Raw genomic sequence first — 25,450 nt, forward strand, 5'->3', positions numbered from 1 at the left:
TCAAAATAAACCTCTTTGACATGCGGGACACCTTGCTTTTAAATATTAATAAGTCACCCCTAAGCGCATCTTGGTAGAGTGTCATTTATCTAATATATATTTTTAGGTTTACACATCACAGGTGTCTTCATGTAAAGATGTGTTGTGCAAACAAAGTTTATTTTCCCTTTGTGAAACCTCAAACTCCATTTACCTACCCTCTTACATGTTCTGTTGGCTTTCCTCACACTCATAATTGTATGTTGAAATGGAAGAGTCAAGGTGCTCAAATTCTTTCATTAGGTTATCAAAAATCTTAGAGCCAGTTGTAACAGCACTCTTTATTAAAAAAAATGTTTTTTTGGGGGGGGGGGGGGGGGGGTGATTTCGAGGGAAACAACATACCTGGTAGTGGTAGTCATCTTTCAGGTTCTAGTCCTCAACTTAAGGTGGAGACTGTGTTCATTTACTTAATGAATGATGCATCTGCTTCAGATATCCTTTCTCGACCTACTGGATCCATCTACTATGTTTGACATTGTTCAACTCGTGCAGCTGTTCAGTTTCCCAAAATCGAGGTGATAGTCTTGAATCATCAATTAGGTGGTTCTAGTCCATGGGGATAAGATGCAGTGTGTTAAACGTACTCATTTCTATCCTCCATAAAACAGCTCCAAAACATTTGCAGTAGAAAATATCTCCTTAAGTCCCTGCAACAATACTGAGGGAAAAAATGAGGGACTGCTTACAGTTCCACTTACTTGCTTTCAATAGAAAGGCGATTGACAATTCTTGGTCCTAGTCCCTAAATTACAAACTCCTTGAAAAATCAAGCAAATAAATGCAATAAATACATATTTAAGTGCCGTTCTCCCACATTGATAGGCCAGCTTCTAAAATGTCATGTCCTGTTCATCCCTTCTTACTGTAACTTGGTTGGATTAATGTCCTTCTTTGAGATGTTATGTTTTTCCAGACCATATATAAAGTCTTTTAGACACACACAATTGGTAATTAGTCACAAGCAGTCTCCTTATAATATATGCAGAGCAAAGTGTGATAATTTCAGGTTACTTTTTTAATTGATCATATTATGAGATTAAAGGTTGCAGCCAACATGCAGGGTGCCTATCATTTAAAGGTGGATCATCTGTGAAATAAAAATTGCCATCTTCCTCTAGTTTCTAGGTGCTAAAAGCTATTTTTACCATCTAGGCTGTAGCTGAATCGTAAATATTAGAAACTGTAAAATTTTTAAAGAATATGGCTACAATAGTCATTCAATATTTAGGAAAAGTACCTTTTAGAAAGTTACCCTTTACCTGGTTGAATCTCCAGTAGGCTAATTGCCATATAATAATCTACTTTCTTATAATTATCGTCTGAACCCGTCACCCAAGCCTGCCTAAATGCTATTTTTAAAGGGGCCAAATGCTGGACAGCAATCTCAGCGGTCGCTATTGTCACAACTAGGAGTTTCCTTTCCCTTTATTATCAGACAGATGTTCATGATGGCTCCGGTGATTCTAATCCCACTCTATTCCTGACTAATTCTCTCTCGAATGGGCCTGCATTCAATGGGGCCTTTGGCCTATCAGGGGATGGAGCATACTAATGCTATCATTCAGCCAGGAGATCCAAAGTGAAATTCATTTAGGGCTGCCAAAAGGAAATATGCAGTGTCATAAACTTTGAGAAATCCAGTTATGGTAAAAACACCTTAGATCAGGATTCTGGTTCCAGGGAAATGGTTACAAACAAGAGACTCTGACCTTATACCACGTTTCAATCTACAGTGAAAGTTTAAGCACAATTTATACATAACATGCACAAAATGAAAACAGTACACATTGTACACTTTTTTTATAAACTCTGTTTTATTAGTTTTCCATGTAGAACAACATAACAAGCAGTGCAAAAAAAACCAGTTACAGGCGCTTCATATCACATCAAAGTATTGCAACAGTCTCCAGTGAAAGGTGTCTGTGAACATAGTAAGATAGCATAGCATGAGGGTAGATAGTGAGAAATACAGTACAACATAGACCAAGTCATGAAACTAGTTCAGTACATATGAATCATAGCTATTCTTGTATGCCACAACTCCTGTACATATCAACACGGCACATGCATTTATCACCCCTAATCGACCTCGTCGGAATCCTCACTAACATTAAATCTGTCTAATAAGAGTCCCCCCAAGCCGTCACATCCTCAGCAACTTTTTCATCAGTGCGACACAGGCGCAAGTGATGTTCCCCGCCCACTCGAGCATATCTTTGAGCCAGAGCGACACCTGCTGTACTCGGGAACCACCCAATGGCCACCCGCCACTTAGCCAGGAAAAGTGCAAGCTGGGAAACCTGTATGGAATCTTCCGCCCCTTAGGCCTTGCCAGTATACACAACAGACAGGCCCCAGGGAGGGGGGTTGTGAGGCCAGTAGCCGCCTCGATCTTGGGCCCATTTCCCTCCAGAACCCTTGAACTCAGCGTAGGCTCAGGTGACTCAGGCGAGATTAAAACAGGTGGCTTCTACCACCCCACAACGTGCACACCTCGCTGCCCCAGTGGTATCATCCTTATGTAGCTAAAAAGGGGTCACATAAGTGCAAGTAGTTAAAGTGCAGCAATTTAAACCAGCTAATGCAGGAAACAGTCCTCACCAGTTCTAAGGCACGCTTCCGATGTGCATCCATGAAGGGTTCCCCCAGCATACTCTCCCGCGCCCGCCATACCTTATAGGAGTGCTGTGTCATGTCCCCCTTAAGAGCCTCCTAGAAGAGGGTGAACATGTGTCCACACAACCTGCCCCCCCATCTAAACAATCCACCCAATACTTGGGAGGGCTGTGGGGCCACCGGGTAGCCACACCATACCGCCCTTGCCGTGTTTTCCAGCTTAGCGTAGTGCAGGAAGTGTCCCAATCCTATATGAAAAGCCCCCTGCGCATCTGGGAAGGTAAGAAAAACTCGCCTGGATATAATTCCCTGCCCAACAGACAACCACCCGCCCTCCATTGGCTCCTGGACATATCCAGATCGATTGCACGAAACGGTGCGAGATCCCAGAGACCCAGTTCCCTGTCAAAAGGAGCCCTAGGAAGCCCCTTCTTAACCACTGTTTTCCATATGGTGGCTGTGTGCCTGACCAGATACGGAATTGAACGTTCTGATTGACCTCCTCGCATTGGGAAACATGCCAGTGTCTCTTCCTCATGCATTTTTCACAGAAAAGTCTAGTTTCCCAATTTTCCGGCTCTGCAAACATACACTTTACCCAAAGGTTGGTGCAGTTTCTTTCAGTCCCCAGATCAATTATAACCATTTAGATGTAGCCCTACCTGCCAAAGTGCTACCTTGTACGATGCAGGGCTGAGTCCGACAACATACTTTGTCAATCAGACTTTGTGTGCGAACTGGAAACTTGCGTAGAGGCTCCTGCCTTACCAGTACAAAAGTGTGCCACTGTTCCTGGGACAGGCTTATGGTATCACCAACCTCAAAAGCCATGTTAGAGGGAGTCATCTGCTCTACTGATAGCTAAGCAGAAGCCTAAGTCATTGAAACCTCAAACATACATATGGTTTGCCAGGACCTACAATGTGTTGGTGCCAACATGGCAGAATAGGCTGTACCACAAGTTGCTGCTTTTTAAAAGTAGCCTTTTTGTTCATTCATGCACAATATGTTGTGTACAGGGAATCAGAAGGCACACAGTACTATGAAGTTAATGCACCATATTTTTTTACGTTTCTTTTTATTGATGATCACTTGTTACTCTTTACACACATTTATACATCGAGGATTACATCCACATCGGTACATTGAGTCATTGGCATATCTCATACATGTTTCACAGTCATATCCTGTTTGATCTTCCTTACTCAAACTGCCCAAAGTCTTGGTCATGCCCCACATGCTGGGGCTCGCAGAGTCCCACCCCTGTAATCATTCCACTTGCCCTATATTTGGAACTACTTTTTGGGACACCCTCTAGATTTATATAATGTTCGTTCTGTTAACATGCACCAATCCATGTCTCTTTTCCACGCTACAACTGCTAGTGTCTCTTATGCCCCCCACATTCTGGCAATATTCCGTTTGGCAACTATTGTAACCATTGTGACCCATATTCTCTCTTTACTGTTTAAGTCAGTAGGTCCCCATATATTCAGTCGGCACAACTTGATATTTGGTTCTATTTTAGCGCCCATCACTTCTTCCATACATTGCACCAGTGCAGACCAATAGTTCTGGATTTGGGCACATTCCCAGATAATATGAACAAAAGTGACCTTTTGTCCGCACCGTCTCACATACCCAGAGTCAGACCTATAACCCATCTTTATTAATGCGGGGCCGGTGAGATCGGCTCTATGAACTATTTTTAGTTGTACCAGTCTCAACCTGGAGGAGATAGCAGTCTCCCTGGGGGAGGCCAGCGCCTCCAACCACTCCTCGTCCTCCATCTCTGCTACATCGTGTTCCCACCAGGCGCGGAGTTGGAGGAGGGGATCAGACATGTTGTTGATTAATTTCCTATACGTCATAGAAATGGACTTTTCATGCATGTACTCGTCCTAGACTCTGTCCTCGAGTGGAGAGGACTCTGAAAGCGATTCCCCTTTTGTGATTGTAGCCTGCAATGCGTGTGTGATCTGTAGGTATCTGAAGTGCTCTGTACTTGCCATATCGTATTCGGTCTGCAGCTGAGTAAAGGAAATTGTATCTCTTGATCTCCATAAATCCCTGACCTTGGAGATGCCAATCATATCCCATCGGTAAAAGCCCTTCGTATTTCTTAGGGTACCCAGCATATCCGCATCCCAGAGTGGGGTAGCCTGCGTGATTCTTCCCTCCCAACCCAAGCTCTTGGTAGCTGTGCGCCATATTTGCACCACGTGTACGGTGGGGTCTGTCAGTTTTAATTTAGAAGGTTTGGTGTAGAGGACTCTTGCGAAATCTCCTCCCGGGAGTGCCATCTATTCATTTGGTATCTTGGGCCTAAATCTACATTGATTAATGGCAGCCAGTTGCGCGGCCCAGTAATACCTTTTGATATCTGGTAGTCCTATTCCCCCATCGTACCACCCTCTTGTAAGCTTCTGAAGCGATAATCAAGGTTGTTTACCTTTCCACAAGAGCTCTCTCTGGGCACTTTCTAAGGCTCTGAAATATTCTAATCCCACTGGGCCTGGGGTCTTTTGTAATACATATAAGAAACAGGGTAGGGACATCATTTTAAAAAGCGCAGCATGTCCCAACATGGATAGTGGGAGTGATTTCAAGTGATTGACATCACTTTTAAGTCTCTGCAACGGAGGCAATAGGTTGTGCTCGTAAAATTTAGTTGAATCCCTGACAATATAGATCCCCAAGTATTTGAAACCATCCACTGCCTCGCTAATGGTATATCCCCTGGCCGGGGGGGGGGGGGGGGGGGGGGCAACGGGAGGGGGGGGAGGATTTGCCGCAAAGAACATAGATGACTGATTTAGGCCAATTTATACAGTAGCCTGAGAATTTCCCCAAATTAGTGAAAATATTTAGTGCTCTGTTAAGTGAGGTTCTGGGCGATGCCAAATATAATAAAATGTCATCCGCGTACAGGGAGATGCGGTCTTCCCAGTCCTCTGCCCATCTAAGGCCTCTCATAATTGGATCTTTACGTATCCACATTGCAGAGGCTCCAACATCAAGGCGAAGAGCAGCGGGGAGAGGGGGCATCTCTGTCTGGTACCCCTCTAATGGGTGAATACCGGGGAGCTTTGGTTATTTACCACTATTTGAGCCAACAGGTCTCTGTATAGAAGCTGAATCCAGCTCAGAAAGTGGGGCCAAATCCGAACTTCCTGAGAACTTATAAGGCCATTTGATCGTATCAAATGCCATGGTTGCGTCAAGAGACACCACCACTGCGTCTTCTCGTAACGTGTCTGCTTGTCCCAATACTCTGTGCAGCCGTCGTAGATTAAGAGAGGTATTTCTTGCTGGCATGAAGCCTAGTTGATCTGGATGTACAAGCCTTGTTATGACTTACAGCAAGCGAGCACGCAATATTTTCGCTAGAATCTTGGCCTCTGCATTAAGCAGTGAAATTGACCGATATGAGGAACATTTATTCTTTGGTTTACCGCTCTTGTGGATGACCACTAGGGTGGCCAATTTTTTTGTCTATCGGCAGAGTCCTTTTTTCCCCGACTTTCATGGAACATTTTTGTGAGATACGGAGCGAGTTTGATTGGGGCTAGCTTATACTATTCAATGGGTTTGCCATTGGGACCCATTGCTTTTCATGCCTGAGGGTCTCTTATTGCTTTTTCTACCTCAATACTTGCTAGTTCACTGTCCAGGCTTGCCAGATCTTATTCGGAAAGAGCTGGTAGGGGCATATCGGACAATAGGGAATCTGCTTCCACCTCTGTGGAGGTTGTGTGGGATTTATAAATTTGCTTGTAATATTCTCCAAATCCATCCGCAATCTCTTGCGGCTCAGTGATGCATTTACCTGATCCGTCTATTAGCTCCACCACTAACCTGTCGGGTTGTTCTCTGAGGTCCAGCCAGGCCAATAGTTTCCCTGCTTTGTCGCTGACTTCATAAATTCTACTGAGCATTGCCCTGTGTTGTATTTTAGCAGCGTCCGTTGCTAGGGCCGTGTAGTCTTGTGTTTTCATTTTCAACCAGTGTTTGGTCTCTTCTGTTTGTGCGCCCCACACCCCCTTCTCCAGCTGGTGAATTTCCGTTTCTGATCTAACTAATTGCACATTCTTCTCTTTTCGGGATCCCGCAATCAGGGAGACTGCGTAGCCCCTGACTACCACTTTAACGGCCTCCCATAGTGTCTGTGCGGATTCCACCGAATCTTCGTTCTCCTGAAAATAGAGCTCGATTTCTTTTCTGACTTTGTCTCTGAGCAGTGGGATCTTAAGGTACCATGGGTTTATTGGGGCTATCCTTCCTATCTGTGGCTCCCCCACCTCCATCAGGGCCCAAATTGGGGAGTGAGCCGATATGCCCCCTGCCATATGGCGTACCTCTTTGCATCATACTTTTAAATTTGTGTCTTATGGTGAATTACATATTTTGGAATACAAAATCTAGTCTCAAATCAATTTTAGGTGGGCGGGGCAGGAAGGCCAGCATGGCGAATGTAAAGATGCCATAGTTGCATCGCTTTACATTCTGGCGCAGTGCCAGAGAAAACACCCTCCCAATCTTGGGGATCACGTTACTGAGTCTGGAAAGTGATGGTGATCACATAGGGGATATGACACTGTAGAGGAGGAACAACCACCAATTTTTGTGATGGAGAGAATTAAAACTGTGGCTGGTTGGCTCGTGGGTGTAGCTAAACAGTGGGATTTGTTTTATGCCCCATGTTCAGGTAAAGACAGAGAATCTGAGGTTTTTCCAAAGAGACTGGAGTGTAAAAGTATCTTGAGGCATTTGAACCTAGATTGCTGCTAAGTGTTTTTACTTCTACCGAGAGTCTGAATGTGAACTGTGAATGACGCATGCATCCAGGACCATAGGCAAACTATGGAGTTGCCTCTTCAGGAGAGGGTATGATACGGAGGATGAAAATACAGGAGCCTTGTTCAGGAGAAGATGGTGGACATGGATGATGGAGATGTTGACCAAGAAATCGGACTAAGCTTTTTGAAATGTACTATGTGATAGTTGTTGATCGGGATACAGGAGATCACTTCTTCAGTGATTGCTGATTTAGTACACACTGGCTGGGTGAGACGAGAGTTCCAGAATCCAGACTGTGGCATGTAGATGAGAGGGGATATTGTGTCAGGACATCAGTGAACCTGGTGCCTCTGGTGGGCAAAGTGGGAATACAAACATCAAGGAGGTCAGAAATTCTACATTGTATCAGAGAAGAGCCAGTGAGACAAAACTAAAGGGTAACAGAGACTAAACACTGCAGGTAAATGGCAATCCCCAAGACAAAAAATGCCGAGACCTAGTCTTGACCACTGAGGTCAAGATGGCGCAGCACTGAGCTGAATGGAGGTACAGCAAATGTTAGGTATGCCTATCTGTACAGCCGGAAAGATCAAATGAAAACTCGGATATTTAAGATTATACATGATTACATGAGCAAAAACTAATGAAATATGCCTAATTGGCCCAGCAGCGTCTTTGAGGTGCAGAAATGGAGTGAAATGGATTTCTGTGGAGTTCCCCCAGTTGCATTCATCCCACTAAAGAGGTATTTTAGAATGACTGTATTCCTTATAAATCACTTGTGGCATGTGAGAATGTAAATGCAATTATTACTGATAGAGACTTATAGCTACCGATTCCTCATCTTTTGAATACTCTCTAGGTGCCAAACTGGATCCGAAAATGTTCCTGTAGTACCTCTGTGCGCCCATAGGTGCCGCAGTACGGCTCCGCAGTGACACTGCTTTGCTCCTGAAATGACATGCGCAGCCTATAAAGACACCACTCCCACGTGCTGACATCACTTCCTTTCTTTATGCAAGAGCAGATATAGATCCAGAGCTCACTCTTGTCTCTTTGAAACCCATACCTCATCCACATTTTTCAGTGTGCAAGATAAATGTCACCTCCCAAAACGGAAGGCTTTATGTCCTGTAAGGACTTTGAAAACAAATGTAAGTGACAGATCTTCATCAGATTTCCTTCAGTGACTGCACATTGATGAACTCGAAGGCCATACGAGACCACAAAGTGAAACTCCAAATCAAACAACAAAAGACTCTGCAACAAGACTGGTCCACTGGAGTCAAGCTATCCTGGCTGAAGAGGGGTGATACCCCGAAACCGGTCCTAGGATGCTGGATTCCGGTCCAGGGAAGACATGGCTTGGCAGTTCGGGCTGGACTGTTCCCATGAAGCATAGGGTCAAGACTGATTTGCATATGGCCATGTCCGAACTGGGGTGGCGTGGTGAGCAAAATAACGATGAATTAAACCCAGATCTTTGACTGGGGGTTAATGTTTTGCCAATGTGCAACATTCCGTCCATCATCTTGTGTGTTTTGCTGTTCGCCCTATGTGGGAAGGGTATGCCCAGACGTGGGTCCCGTGCTCACTACGCCACTGGAGTCAAGCTATCCTGGCTGAAGAGGGGTGATACCCCGAAACCGGTCCTAGGATGCTTCATTCCGGTCCAGGTAAGACATGGCTTGGCAGTTCGGCTGGACTGTTCCCATGAGGCACATGGTCAAGACTGATTTGCATATGGCCATGTCCGAACTGGGGTGGCGTGGTGAGCAAAATAATTATGGATTAAACCCAGATCTGTGACTGGGGGTGAATGTTTTGCCAATGTGCAACATTCCGTCCATCATCTTGTGTGTTTTCCAAGTCGAAGGATCCTAACTCCAGTTGGACCCTCCTAGCCCATCACAGCTCCACCTCTGGCACCATTTCTAACTCCACCTCCAACACCACAATCAACGCTGGTTCTCGGTACATCAACACCAATGCTGACGTCATTGGTGCTGGAAAAATGAGGAGCCATTCAGTCTTTCTGAGTTGGCTTTGGTTTGACCTCAACCGAATCAATACCCGGCTGCTGTCGAGGCACCATTTCCTCCACTCAACTTGCCATCTCATCAAGGGATAGAGCATACACTACATTCCCTGTTCGCACAGATTCAGACAATGGTTATGATACGTTGCTGAGATTGGCCAGCCATACCACAAAGATAACTGGTATGATGACCTTGAATAAGCTGGTGACCTTGATTCCTCCCGAGTCGAGGCTTCTCTCACTCTCCCGGTACAGCCCCTGAGTAGAGAGCTTATTACGCCACGGTGATTTGTAGGCCGGACGAAGTCCTTGACCTCCAGCTCCCCACCCTGGAGGACACGACCAATATCCTGACAGTTCTTTAGCTGGGGCAAACATCCGCTGAACTCCTCTTGCTCTTCAGTAAGGCACTTACTGAGTCTTGATTGGGGGTTTGGGATAAACCTTACTTTGCTCTAACCCCTAGTCAACTGCCAGATCACGAGAAACCATTTCCCTTGCCTAGGTGACCCTCTGTTTTTATCCTCGCACCCCTCTTCTGAAAGTTTGGTGGTACAGGCGTCTACAAGCAGGACACACACAAACACATTTTCAACTACGATAGAGAGTCAAAGCAGGTGGAGACGTGGTAAGAGTCTTCTCACCCGCCAGTTTGGCTTGTAGGCCAGTGAATGCCAGCTGCCTCCTGGGGTGCTATTTCCATGACCTTTGGGATTCGGTGACTCAAGTCCTTCTAGGTGTTTGTGATGTTCTCCAACGTGTCCTCTCCTAGGCTATACAGGACAGTTATGAGGTGCCCAAGTTCACAATTTGTCATGGCTTGGTCACCACCAATTCCATTGGTCGCGTGATTGGCCGTGTCGCTATTTGCCGCCATGCTTAGCTACTGTCAACTGATTTTTCAGGTGATGTCCAGTTGTCCCTCATAGACCTGCCTTTAACATGACTTGCCTGTTTGGGGGCAAGGCAGTTTCCGCTCTGGAGCAGTTGAAGGAAAGTAGGGCTGCGGCACCCTTCCTAGACTTGTCTGCCCCACCTCACCAGCCATATCAGCCTTTCCCCGCCTTTCACGGTTTTGGCAGATGCACTCCGTAAAACAGCCACAACAAAAGAAAACAAGTGACGAGTCTAAGAACAAGACTGTTCAAATCATGGAAATGTCCCCGTTATTCTAGGGTCCATAGAGCTCTATCACCAGAAATGTGTAGGACACACAAAGTTTAAACAAATTCAGAAATTTGCTAGGTGTGCCCTCACACCCCCTCCCCCCAATTCCACCCGGATGTCATACTTCATCATCTGCCACACCTCATTCACCAAAGAGGTAACGGGCCCTTAGTGGAACACAGCCAACCGGACATGGCAGGATCCTACAATTCTTGCCAGGCTGGCAGGCCATAGCATTAGACAGGCAGGTCCTGCAGATTGTTCGGAAGGGGTATACCTTGTCCTTCAACTCTACCGCACCTTCCACTATTCCCTCAGTGACTAATGGAGGACCATCCGTGCATTGTACAGTAGGAAGTACAGGCCCTTTTGGCCAAAGGGGCTATCAAGAAGGTGCCTACGCAGGGGTGGCTCAATCATAATGGTGGAAGAGCGTCACCCCACAGCCCGCACTAGCAGATGATAAATAAAATTATAATAACACAATTTTAATATCTTTTTATTTATATTGTCTGAGCCCTGCAATAAGTATAGGGTGGGGTGGGCCCGGCCAGGCATATCAGGGAAGAGTTGTGTGCACTTATAAGTGCATATGTGTGTTTGGCTGGCCGTCCTCGGCTGGCCACACACACATGCACACTTATGTTTCTCCAACCCAGCTGTGTTACACAGCCGGGTTGGAGAAAAGCCACAGGCTCCAGTGCACTGTCTGAGTTGCAAATGAGGAAACTCAGACCAATCCTGGCGATGCGCTCATGCTATGAGAGCAGCGTTTGGATTGGGTGTGGAGCCTGTGCCCTGAGGGCCCATCCCCTTCTGGCCCGACGAGAGGAGCAGCGAGGCAGTCGTCAGCAGGTGAGTCTTTTTTTTTTTCACTTTTATATTATTCCCCAGGCAGTCGTCAACCATCTCCAGACTATGGCAAACCTCCTGTCATCTTTGGGGTTCACTATCAATGTGCTGAAGTCACACCTGACTCCTTCTCAGACACTCTCTTTCAGGCCATTGTGGACACGGTTCAGTATTGTGCCTTTCGCCAGGAAAGGAGAGTCCAGGACATTCAGGTTATGATCCTGATCTTTCAGCCTTGGTCCTGAATTTCAGTGAGGTTGAATCCGAGACTGCGGGGACTGATAACCTCCTGCATCCTGCTGGTCAAGCACGCCAGGTGGCATAAGTGGGCGCTGCAGTGGGATCTGACATCTCAGTGGGTGCTTTATCATTGGAACCTCTCCGACTATGTCCAGATTTCGGAGGAGACTGTAAAAGATCGTAGTGGTGGTTATTGGACTGCAATTGGATTAGCAGCAGAACCCTCTCACTTCCCCACCTAGAGCGGATAGTGGTGACGATGTGTCACTTCTGGGTTGGGCAACCACCTCGGACAGGTATCTGGTCTCTGGTGGAGTCCCTGCTCCATATCAACCTTCTGGAGCTCAGATCCATACGATTGGTATTGAAAGCCTTCCTCTAGTCCATCAAAGGTAGGCTGGTACAGGTGCTCATGGACAACACCACCACTATGTGGTACTGCAACAAACGGCATGGTGGAGCTGAAGAACCTTTGCCAGGAGGCCCTGTGCCTCTGGAAATGGCTGAGCCACCAAGGCATTTTCCTGGTGAACCACCTGCTGGGTTCTTGTAACACCAAGGCGAATTAGCTCAGCCATCTGCGTCTAGGTGATCATGAGTGGCAGTTTCACCCATAGGTGGTGCAAGGTCTCTTCCGTGAATAGAGAGAACCTCGAATTGATCTGTTAGCCTCTGCCTAGAATACGGAATGCCAACACTTATGCGCATTGGAGTTTCCAAGACGTCTCTCACACGGAGATGTGTCCTGCTTCTAGTGTAACTCAGGACTGCTGTATTTTTTCCCACTGATACTACTCATGTCCCAAGTCCTCAAGAAGATCAGGACCAACCGGACCCAAGTCATTTTAGTGGCTCTGTATGGGGCACAGAGGTTATAGTATCCGGAACTCCTGGACATGAGCATATATCCTCCGATCAGTCTGCCATTCTGAGAGGATCCACTGTCGCAGCAGCAGGGAAGGGTTCTCCTCCCAGGCCTTCGCACTGTCCACCTCCATACTTGGAGATTGGGCAGCAACAGCTGAATACCTTCAGCCAACCTCCATAGGTGGTTGATGTCATCTTCGCAGCCAGGTGTCCCCCAACAAACTGTATATATACACCTGTTTTCCTGACAGATTTGTGGCTTGTCGTGGTACGCAAAGTTAGTGACAGGGTGAGAGCCTGTATATATCTGCGCACTGTTCACAAAGTGTCTAGACCGACACTATATATCCTTTAGGTAAGTTGTACTTTTATTTGTCAAAGTTACAACCGACTCTATTTACATGAGCAAGTCAATATGTACAGTGTAACATTATTACAATAGTGCTTGTCAATAAAGATTAACATATTGAAACTTTACAGTAATTGTTGTTCATTGTACTTTCATGAACAAGTAAAACAATGATGTATCACATTAACAGATTTATAACAACATATGTGTAAATGCCCAATGCATTTCGGAACCCGCCGGTTCCTTCATCAGGGGCCAATCTGAAACAGAGACGAACAATTACCAATAAATGTGGTTTAGGGGTCTCAATCTCATGGTTTTGTTAGTGAAAACGCCAATAGGATGTGTGTTACCTGTGTGATAGTTCTGTAAGGTGCACTCTGAGAGAAACAAAAAAAGAAGAAATGTAAATGGGCATCAAACGTGTGGTGTACAAGATGATGCGGTGTGACGAGGGAGAAAATCCCTCGCTTACCTGAAAGAATGAGAGACGCTATCTGCTAGAAAGAGAAAAAAAGAGAGTAGGGCTCTAGATATCTGAGTCTCACCATGCACAGTATACATAAAATGTACCGAGTGATTTGTTAGAAGAATGCAAGATGCTAAGTCTTACCTCACTGTAGAGAGGCTGGTAAAGTTCTAAAGGACAAAAGCACATGAAAAGATCAATGAGCATAGGAAATCTTAGGAAAAAACGAGAGAGTCGGACTGTAGGGTGAAGAGCGCCATCTGAGCCTTACCTTGTGACACAAAAATCATAAGTGAAACCGCAGTGCACCGCTACTGGAAAAGCATGTGGAACGTGAAAAGATGTTAGGCATTAAAAGGTGAGCGAAAACCCGGAAGTGAAACCGGACTGAAGATATGGTGGGCGGACTAATACTGAGGTGACAGCGTTGCGGCCAAAAAGGGCGCCATGATGAAACAGTTGAAAGATCAATAGCGCGGATGCGTATGTGTAGAATGCGACAATAAATATAAAAACTAAAACAAGCGGTGAGAAAAAAAGCGAGACGAATACGGGAAAATGTTCACACTTATGAATGAGCGTAAACACGGTGATGAAACCGGACCGAAGACATGGTGGGCGGTCTGGTACTGGAGTAACAGCGTAGCGGCCAAAATGGGCGCCATGATGGAGCAGTTAAAGAAGCAATAGTGCGATATGAAATACTATGAACAGGAACGTGATACGTATATAAAGATTGCAATGATGAATATGAAAAACGAAACAATCGTACCAAATGTGGTATAGTGAGAGGAAAAATGTAAAGGTTGAATGGGAGAAAAAACGCAATAGGAATATTGAATGAATGTGGGAGGATGTATGGAATAAAGGAACATGGCTCGATGAAAGCAGCTGGGGTAATAAGGGGTGTGTCCATGGAAAAGACAAAAGACAATAGGTATAAATAGTGATATTAGAGTATTAATATAACGCCAGGTGTAAAGATCGGATGATATCAAGAAAGAACATATAGATATGGGTTATGTGAGTGCAATGATGATATTGGTGAGTATAAGGGGTGAGCAAAACCCTAGAGGATCCAATGTGAGGAATGTCAAGAGATATGAGTGAAGTGTAGTGGTCTGTGTGTTAAATAAAATACGACATGTCTAGCCTGTCATTCAAACCTTTTGGGAGCATTGTATCTAGATATTTTATCCAGTAAACCTCCCGCTGCAATAATTTAAGGTGATTATTTACTCCATGTTGTGGTGGAATGTGTTCAATAATCTGAAACCTAAGTTGAGATATGGAGTGATTAGCTTCATTCCAGTGTGTAGCCAATGGGGAGTTTACGTTCTTGGTTCTTATGCGGCTTTTATGTTCTGTGAGGCGTACTTTGATTTTGCGTTCCGTCTTTCCCACATACATTTTGGCACATGGGCACTTAATAGCATATACTACATTGGTAGTATTGCAATCGCTGGTGTGTCGAAGGGTTATGTCTTTGCCTGTGGTGGGATGTGTTAGGACATTGCCCAGAATTATATTGTTGCAATTTGAACAATTTTGGCACTTCAAGGTTCCCTTTTGGGGTGTTGTTGTTTTGTACGTTCTGGTTGGTGCTATCAGTTCACGGAGGTTTTGGCCTCTTGTGTAAGCATGCAGTGGTGGTTCCCTGAAGATGTTATTAAAATCGGGTTCATTGGATAAAAGTTCCCATCGTTTGTTGATGATTTTCTTAATAGCTATAGAGCTAGTTGAAAATTTAGATATGAACACCACATTGTTTTTTCCAGATGACTTAGTGGTTGTGAGTAATTCTCTTCGTTGTTTTTGCATAGCTTTTTTTTCACACTCATGTAGGATTTTTTCAGGGTAACCTCTGTGCTGGTATTTCTTTTTATACTCTGCGATCTTTGCTTGACAATCCTGTGTGTCAGAGCAAATTTGTTTAATCTTAATGAATTGTGAGTAAGGAAGATTGTTGATAAGGCTGGTGGGATGGAAGCTGGAGTGATCTAGTGCATTGTTCCGGTCCGTAGGTTTAATGTAAACTGATGTTATCAGGCTATGGCCTTCAGAGGGTTTATTGATTATGACGTCCAAGTATTCAATGGTTTGTGCGTGAATTTTGTAAGTGAATTGAATCCTGGGGTCATGAGAATTCAGTGTTGCGATCATGCTCTCAAAAAGTTGTTTGGAGTTAGTCCAGATGAGGAAGATATCGTCAATATAACGACAATATGTGTAGATATTGGACCACCATTGAGGAATGTTCATGATGTATTCCTGTTCAAACAATGCCATAAAAATGTTGGCGTACGATGGCGCCCCTGAAAAACCCATGGAGGTTCCAGAGAGCTGAGCGTAATACACATCATCCCATGTGAAGTAGCTGTGGTGTAGACAAAAGTGTAAAAGCTGAAGTAAAAACACTTTATCTGCTGTGATGTCGTCTCTTTGTAGAATTGCCCATTCAACCGCCTCCATTCCTGCCATGTGGGATATTGAGGTATACAGTGCTACAACGTCTATGGTACAAAGTAGCCAAGATGGTTGAATGTTGGATTGTATGTTGTCCAATTTTGTAAGAAAATCAGTTGTGTCTTTAACATATGACCACCAGTTTTGTACGAACTTTTGAAGATAGTGATCCAAATATCTGCCAATTGGATCAAACAGTGACCCACATCCTGATACAATAGGTCTAAATGGTGGTTTTTGCAGATCTTTATGTATCTTAGGTATCATGTATAAGTGGGGTCTGCGTGGATTCAAGGTGGTGAGGAACTGTTTAGTGGATTCATCAATCCAGCCCAATGTGAGGTCTTTGTCTAAAATTGCTTGTAGGATAACTTGGAGTTGCATTGTTGGATCTGCTTGTAAACGTAAGTATATGTTTTGGTCGTTTACATGATTTGAGACTTGTTGTTGGTAAAATTCAGAGTCCATGATGACAATGGCTCCACCCTTATCAGCTGGTTGGATGGTGATTTTGGGGTTATTTGCTATGGTTTTGATGATAACCCTTTCATTCTTGGTCAAATTTTGATGTTTGTATTTGGTCAGGTTCAAGCTTTGTATGTCTTTGTTGACCATAATCTCAAAAGTATCTAACATTTTGTGAGACACTGGGGCTAGAAATGTACTTCTAGGTTTAAATTTTGCTGATGTTGTAATTGATTGAGATGGTTCTTGAATCGCAATATTTGAGTAAAAGTGGCGAAGGCGTAACGTGCGCATGAATTTGAACAAGACTACATCAATTTCCAGACGCTTCGTGAAGTTAGTTGGTACAAATGAGAGGCCTTTGTTTAACACTGCTTTTTGGTGAGTTGTTAGATGTGTGGAGGAGATGTTGATAATTAGGGAATGTTCTTCCCGCTGCGTAGCGATTTGCCTCCCCTTTCTTCGCCTGGTCGGTCTGTGGTGTTGGCTTTCTCTTTCTGTTGAGCTGGAGGTAAACCTTGATCCGGAGCCTGTGACAAAAAAGATACCGCTCTCGTGGTTTGGGTATGTTCAATTGAATCCAAAGTTGATGATTGTTGGCTCGTGGTTGATGTACTTGGTTGTACTGGTGTTCTGGATGAAGAGATGTCTTTGTCAGTGACCAAACTTTCCTCAGAAGAATGAGTTGCTGGTTTGCGTTGTTCAAATCTTTTGCGAGCGTAAATTTCGGCCCAGGTATATACCTCATTTAATTTGTAGTCAATGGTATCTCTTCTATACTTTCTCAGTTTCCCCTCTTGAAGTTCTTTACTGTACTTATCAAGTTTTATGTTGAGACCTTCCAGGTTCATTTTCCATGTGTCGTGCTCTAGCCTGAGTTGAAGTTCTCCTTTGAGTGTGTTGATTTCTTCCTCAAGTTCTTTGATGGATTTAGAGAGTTCCTCTATAATTAATAGAATGAGGTCCAAAGAACATTTATTAAGAATTGAGTACCATTTGTTCATGAAGGTTGGATTCAGGTGAAAGCGAAATAACATGGGTTTTATAGAAAGACGCAGGCCTCTAGGTATCCGCTTTGCCTTGTGATACTGTACCAATGTAGATGCATGCAGTTGCTGATTAAGTTGACGTCTGGTGATATATTCAAGTTGTTTGAGTTGCTGTGAGATTGAGCCACTGTGGGTATCCATACTTTTGACTTCCTGAATTAGAGCATAAATTTCAGTGGCTTGATCTGGCGTGTAAACCATGGTTGTTGCTCTATTGTCCGTAATATTTGTTATAGAATTGAAAGACATTTTTTTATGTGGGTGCTACTCCTGATTGGACAAAATGGCAAATGAGTAGTTATGAAAACAGGGGAGCACTCCTTGTTAATCTAATTATCCTATTTAAACCAAAAATTAGTGATGCGTGGTGCGGCAGTTATGTAGAAGTTTGTCCACTTCTACCATTGGCATACAAAGTTAGTGACAGGGTGAGAGCCTGTATATATCTGCGCACTGTTCACAAAGGGTCTAGACCGACACTATATATCCTTTAGGTAAGTTGTACTTTTATTTGTCAAAGTTACAACCGACTCTATTTACATGAGCAAGTCAATATGTACAGTGTAACATTATTACAATAGTGCTTGTCAATAAAGATTAACATATTGAAACTTTACAGTAATTGTTGTTCATTGTACTTTCATGTTCATGAAAGTACAATGAACAACAATTACTGTAAAGTTTCAATATGTTAATCTTTATTGACAAGCACTATTGTAATAATGTTACACTGTACATATTGACTTGCTCATGTAAATAGAGTCGGTTGTAACTTTGACAAATAAAAGTACAACTTACCTAAAGGATATATAGTGTCGGTCTAGACACTTTGTGAACAGTGCGCAGATATATACAGGCTCTCACCCTGTCACTAACTTTGTATGCCAATGGTAGAAGTGGACAAACTTCTACATAACTGCCGCACCACGCATCACAATTTTTGGTTTAAATAGGATAATTAGATTAACAAGGAGTGCTCCCCTGTTTTCATAACTACTTGTCGTGGTACGCGGCAGATATACCCCCTCCAGGAAAAGCTGTCTGATGTTTTATTGTTTGCTTTGTCCATTTCCCAGCCAGGCTTTCTCCTGGGCACAGTTAAAGGGCACCATTAGGCTCTTTCAGCCTTTTTATGGTTGCCGGATCCACCCTCATTGTTTAAATATCCAGTTGTTATGTGCTTTTGGAAAGGTTTACAACATTTGTTTCTTCCCTTTTCCTTTGTCCTGCCACAATGGGATCTTAATTGCGTCTTCACATTTATAATGTGAACATCTTTTGAGCCTCTTCACAGCTGTTCTTTGCAGCTTCTGAACCTCAAGACCATGTTCCTTGTCCCAATTACATTTGCACAGCATGTGAGTGAGCTTCAAGCTCTATTCGAAACTCACTGTATACCATCTTCCACCTTGACAACCTGGTTCTCTGGACAAGAGCATCCTTTTTGCCTAAAGTTGTGACGCTGTTCCATGTCTGTCAACACATCACCTTGCCGGAGTTCTATATTCTACCTGACTCCTATAAGGAGGAGAACAGAATTCACTGTTTGGATCCCAAGAGAGCTTTCAGCTTTTACATAGATCGTACCAGAGAGCAACAGGTAGACGATCAGCTCTTTGTTGAGTTTTCTGCAGCTAAAAGAAGCAGTGCAGAAAACAAAAATTTCTCGCTGGATCATGCCCTGTTGTAAGATCTGCTACACATTGGCCAAAAACCACACTCCAGAAGAACTGCATGTTCATTCTACCAGGGCCAAAGCTGTTACCACTGCATTGGCATGTGGATCCAAGTCCTGGGCATATGCTTGGCAGCTACGTTGCCGTCCCTCCTTAAATTCATGAAGCACTTTTGTCAGGTTTGCCAAGAGGGGCATTTTGCTCACTCAGCCCTACAGTACTTTCTATTCAAAAGGTGAGGAGTCCACAGCTAGAATTCCTTATCAGAAGAACAAGTTACTTACTTTAGGTAACACTCTTTCTGTTAGAGATTCTATCTAGGTGCAAATTGCTCACTAACTCTCCCATCCTCCCTGTTCTGTGATTACTCACAACCAACTTGCAATTGGGGCTTTGCGCCTGGGGCCGCGATTAGCCTCGAAAGCAGCTGACCTGAACACACAGGAGCGAAGTCTATATAGGCTCTGTGTGTCATTTCTGGAGCGGAACGGTATCGGTGCAGGTGCTGCTGAAAAGTTTCCAGATACTGTCTGACACCTGGGTAGTATTCTAAAGATGAGGACTGTGCAGCTAGATAGACTCCTACCAGAAGGAATGCTCCTGAAAGTAAGTAACTTGTTCTTTACTACTAGTTTACAAACGCAGAGGTTCACTTGTTGAGGCACATCGTAAGAGCGCTTTACTTCCCCTGGCCGTCCAGTCGCTCTTGTTCTCCAAATTTCCTTTATGTCCCTGCACATGAGAAGTGCTGCCATGAGAGCTCAATTCTACCTTCTTAAGCTGCCCTGTTCCCCTCCCTCTTTGATTACCCATTTACGTTTTGACTCCCTCCTTAACTTCTTCTACCATCCTACACATTAGTTGTACCCCCTTTATGGCTTTATGGAGTTTGAACCTCATCTGAGACACAGTAGTGCATTACCTGATGCCTCTCTTTTTGAAGGGGTGGGAAAGTTCTACCCAGATTGGGTCCCAGTCAGGATGTGTCCCATCTGGAGAAGTTGACTACATTAAAAGAAAAGTGTACTCTGTTTCTTGTGGTATAAGATATGTCAAAGAGGCTCCGGTTTTATAGATTGCCTGGGTTTGTTCTGTTCTCTGCATATAATAAATGATAATACAAAAAACAGAGAAAAGAAAAGCAATTTTAGAATATTTTGAGAGGATAGGTAACTTCTGCTTTTATCTTGTTGAGGGTGAACAACACTGAACTGTCTGCGCTTGTTTTTTTTGGCAGCCCCCTTAGTACAGATCTGCACTACAGTGGTACTGTTACCAGTAGTTGTTCCATATATAAAATTGACTTTATACCCAGTTTTTATTCAAGATCAATTTTATCAAAGAACTCATTCTGTATGATCACATGAACAATTCCAGTTGTAGAGCATCTATTGTTAAATCTTCCTGGGGCAGGATTGAGGTATACACTAGGGGGATTGTAGAAGTATGTTAATTTTGAAGTTTCCAATCATACCTTTATAGGTTCCCTGAGTGATATTAGGGATTTCACTATTATTGGACTGCATGAACATAAGTATTTTCAAGCAGTAAATAGTAAATGAAAAATGAAGCAACTAAAATTATTAAGTTAAAGGAGTACCATAAAAAGTAAGAATACTGCTGTTTTGGTTGGACATTCATATTATACAGAAGAGAACATCAGTAAATTAAATTTTCATAAAAAAAAACCTGAAAGGGCGGTGTGGAAGGAAGAAAACCAAACTACTCTGCCCAACCCCACGTAACACACAACTAGCCGGGGGTCCCCCAGGCTCACCAATGAAGTCTTGATAGGCCGGAGTGGCTGAAGTTAGGAAAGAGAGCTGCTCAGTGGATCCTACATGGCAGTCAGGTGCGGCGTTTCATAATGGCGCAGCCCGGTAGACAGAACACCTGTCACAATCACCGGAGGTTTACTTAGCTGAAGCCAATGAGTCAGTTGTGACTGCCCAGTATGGTTACTGAGGAGCAAAAAGCCACACTGCAATCTTGAAGCATGTAGAAGGGTGCGTAGTGGTGCGGCTCGCCATGCAGCCTGATGGGAGCGGGTCACGGCCGTCCTGCACTAATCCTCCCCCAGGATAGCCTGCAGCATTGGTCCAGATAACACACCAGCTACCAAAGGTGAGAGGATTAATGCTGGGAAACATCCAGGCCTAGTTACTAAACGATGCCTGTCCAGTGTAGCCACAGAAGGAGAACCAGCTAAAATGCTTTTTTGATACCGCACTTGGCAGTTTTGGGCCATTCTCGCATTCCTCCCTCTTCTGTAACAAGCATTGGCATAGCCAATAGGTGTCCCATTTGGGACCTTATAAGTGTTTAGCCATGCAACAGTTGGTGTTGTTGCACCAAGGATATTCTGCTTCATACCTAAATACTTATACGGTCCAAAAAGCGAGACCTATTGGCTATGCCAATGCTTGTTTGTTTTTTGTTGCTGTTTTGTTTAGTTTGCCAGATCTACAATATCTGGACATGGTTTTTGTTAACAGTTTTTTTCATCAAATGAACTTGTTTTCATAGCTTTGAATGTTGTTTCCATTCTGGTTGTAGGAAACAGTCATTCCTGGGGTGTGGGGGTTGCCTAGCTGTGCGCATGCGCCGAACTTTGCAAATGAGAAAATGCCTGGTGCAGGCGCAGTTTACAAGTGTGGAGTGAGTGAGCCCCAGACAGCGTGACTCCCTCACCCAGGAGTTCATGTACTGCACCTGCATCCTCAGCATGGTTTAAGGAAACTCGACCCACTCCCTCCCAGGCATTGAACACATATTTACCAAGAAACTCAGAGAAGAGCCTGCCTGCTGCACTGACGGCTGGGGGTGTGTGTGCCTGGTGAAAGCGTGCACTGACGGCTGGTGGTGTGTGTGCCTGGTGGAAGCGTGCACTGACGGCTGGTGGTGTGTGTGCCTGGTGGATGCGTGCACTGACGGCTGGTGGTGTGTGTGCCTGGTGAAAGCGTGCAATAACGGCTGGTGGTGCGTATGCCTGGTGGAAGCTTGCACTGACGGCTGGTGATGTGTGTGCCTGGTGGAAGCATGCACTGACGGCTGGTGGTGGGTGAACCTGGTGGAGGCATGCAAAACGGCTGGTGGTGTGCATGCCTGGTGGAAGCGTGCACTGATGGCTGGTGGTGTGTATGCCTGGTGGAAGCGCGCACTGATGGCTGGTGGTGTGTGTGCCTGGTGGAAGTCTGCACTGATGGCTGGTGGTGCGTGTGCCTGGTGTAAGCATGCACTGACGGCTGGTGGTGTGTATGCCTGGTGGAAGAGTGCACTGACGGCTGGTGGTGTGTGTGCCTGGTGGAAGCGTGCACTGACGGCTGGTGGTGTGTGTGCCTGGTGAAAGCGTGCACTGAATGACTTCTAATCATTTATGACTTCTAGCTATGATCCAATGCTTTGGATTTAATGTGTAAGGTTTGCGTTTTTTTAGTAACTGGTTCACATGTAAAAAAATGTGTGTACGGAAGTACAGGTTTGACATGCTAAATTTGTGCACTCTATTTCTTTACGAATAAGAAAACGGAACACTTTAATCACAAAAGCATTATTAATTATAAGACGAGGACGTCATGGCACTGAAAAAGGTGGGGGGGAGAAGGAGGAGGGAAGGGCTGCAGAGCGAAGCTGCTGGCAGACTCTGACCTTGAAGCCTAGAGGTGGGGGCCACAGGAGCGAGCAGCCCAGAGTAGAAAGGGAGACAGGGACACTTGTTTTCAAGAAATGAAATGCACTGTTCCTGCCCTATTGACAAACTTCCATGGCATGAATAGTGGTGAGGCTTGCAAACAGGAGCAGTTTCCCTCCTCCCTGTCCAAATGGAGGGGTTGAGAGGGGTTCAACTTTGGAGATAAGGAGAATGGAATGCAGAGGGAGGAGTGAGCAGCCAGGGCCTGTGACCCATGACGAGAGAGAAAAGCCATATGGCTCCTCTAAGCGCGTGCCCGCGCACATGCACACAAGCTCTAGGCCACAGTGGTAGCATTTTCTGAAGCCCTTACTAAAAGTCTCACCAGAGCACAGCACATGCGCTGCTCTAGGCTCGACCTAAAAACTGAGCGCTGCTTTTGAGCAGGGAAATACAGGCTGCAATGACAGTAGGACATGATATAATGATTAGTGTCCCTGGCAGGATTGAGAACATTACAGATAGAGACTGCAGCAGGAACAACAAATTATATTTTAGACTGTCCCTGCGGCACCTTTATTTGCCATACCGCCAGGCTCCTAGTTGAAATACGGCAGGGGGAGACATGCAGTCCATACTTCAGCATCAATCAAGAGTTCACAAGGTAGACAACACAGGCCCACTGCTCCTGACCTCCAGAAACCAGAAAGACTACTATTAAGGATATGCTGTCCTGCACAGGAGCAATCAAACAGGATGGAGCAACCAAACCACAGGAAACTCACCTTTAGAGGGACTAATCCCAGCATGACAAAGAAGGCCCTAGGGAACCCCCAGAGACACATACATTTATAGAGGAACTGCTCAATGACATAGAAGATGACCTTTAGGCACTCAAAAAGGAGATCAAGCAAGATCTTTTTAGCCTTGGAGACAGGGTAGCCGAATTGGTAAATACAAGGGATGCACAGGAGGAAGTATATACATTACGACATGAGGTGCTTGCCCCTCAGAGAACAAGTATCAACCTCACAAGATCTACTAGAGGACTAAGAGTCTTCTAAGGTTGGCCCCCCCTATAGCCACCTCAAATATTGAGAGACATATTACATGGAGCCACATTGTCAGAAATGCCAAGATATATGCTGAGGTCACGTTGGCCCTTGTTAATCTGAGTTACTAGGATTGTAATTATTTGACCATTATGTCTATTTTTCTCGACCTGTTCATGGCAATTAAGAGTCACTTCTCCAGACAAATAGTAAGTGTGAGCCCTAGAAGCAGAGATAAGCCTTGGTTCACCAGGTACTGCAAACAGGCCAAGACTGCCTTAATTGCAGCAGTAAAGGGTGGGAGTAGTGGGAGTAGTGCTCATATAATGGAAAGTAGAAGAGCCTACAACAAGGCTCAGATTGAGGCAAAGAAAATCTGTGAGGAAGAGAATTGGCGCACTTTGGTGGAAGCATCAAGAATGAAAGATGGCAAATCTTTTTGGCATCTATTGATCAAAGGCTCAGTGCATACGGTAATAAAAGAGGATTTTTATATCCAACCACAAGTTTGGGAGGAACACTTTACACAGTTGTATGCAGAGGAGGGCAATGCCAAGGATTCCGAGACCCCAATGGTCTCAAATCAGATAGCGGAGATTGTGTCAGATGAAGTAGTCTCTTTTACCCTAGAAGAAACTGTGACTGCAATTGGCAGCCTGGGAAGGGGCAAAGCCCTGGGATTAGATAAGATTCTGGGGGACCTCTATAGCTCAGAACCCACTATGTGGGGTCCTGTACAACATTTAATATTTAACACATTAGCGCAAGGAGGGGTCATCCTAAGTACCTGGAAGGGCGCTGAAATTATCCCAATTGTTTAAAAGGGGGATAAAGTGGATCCCTCAAACTCATTATATGAATGGGCTAATTCAAGCTCTGTATAACCGTGGGGATGATCCTTCTAAGCTTGTGGTCAGACAAATACCATCTCTCCTGTTCGCAGATGACACTTTATTATTTGAAAAACCCCTATGGGTATGCAAAATATACTGAACAGGTTTGCAGCAGCATGCATTGACTTCGGCCTAGAGATAAATTCTTCCAAGACCAAATTCATGGCTTTTAACCCTCACCGTAGCTTTAAAGGGAAAATAAGGTTGGGTGCAGGCATGCTAGAACAAGTCAAGGTCTTCGACTACTTAGGCATCAGACTGGATAGCAATTTACTTGGGTTGATCAAATTCAAAAGAGTACCCAAACATTACAGCGCATTGACTCAGCAGTGGTCAGAAACCTTAACCAATCTGCTTATCTTCATATCTCCCCATTCTTAGAAATTCACCGGGCCAAAGGTCTGTGCGCAGCACTCTATGGTGCAGAATTGTGGGGCCTGGACCAGACTGAGGGCCCGATTCACAGAACTTACTTAAGACAAAATCCTAAACTTACTACCATTTTCGTATTCACAGAAGGCACTTACTCATTTTGGTATTCACAGAAGACACTTACTCACTTCGGTATTCACAGAAGTTAAAAGTTAGGACTCCTAAATGGCTTCTGCGAATACCGAAAGTCTTGAAATTAGGATTTTTCTCAGTTTAGCAGTCCTAAAGTTAGAACTCCTAACTTTACTACTACTAAACTAAGAAAAATCCTAATTTTAAGGCTTTCGGTATTCACAGAAGGCATTTAGGAGTCCTAAAGTTAGGAGTCCTAACTTTACTACTACTA

This window comes from Triturus cristatus, chromosome 2_2 (genome assembly GCF_964204655.1).
Source record: "Triturus cristatus chromosome 2_2, aTriCri1.1, whole genome shotgun sequence".
NCBI classification, from domain to species: domain Eukaryota; kingdom Metazoa; phylum Chordata; class Amphibia; order Caudata; family Salamandridae; genus Triturus; species Triturus cristatus.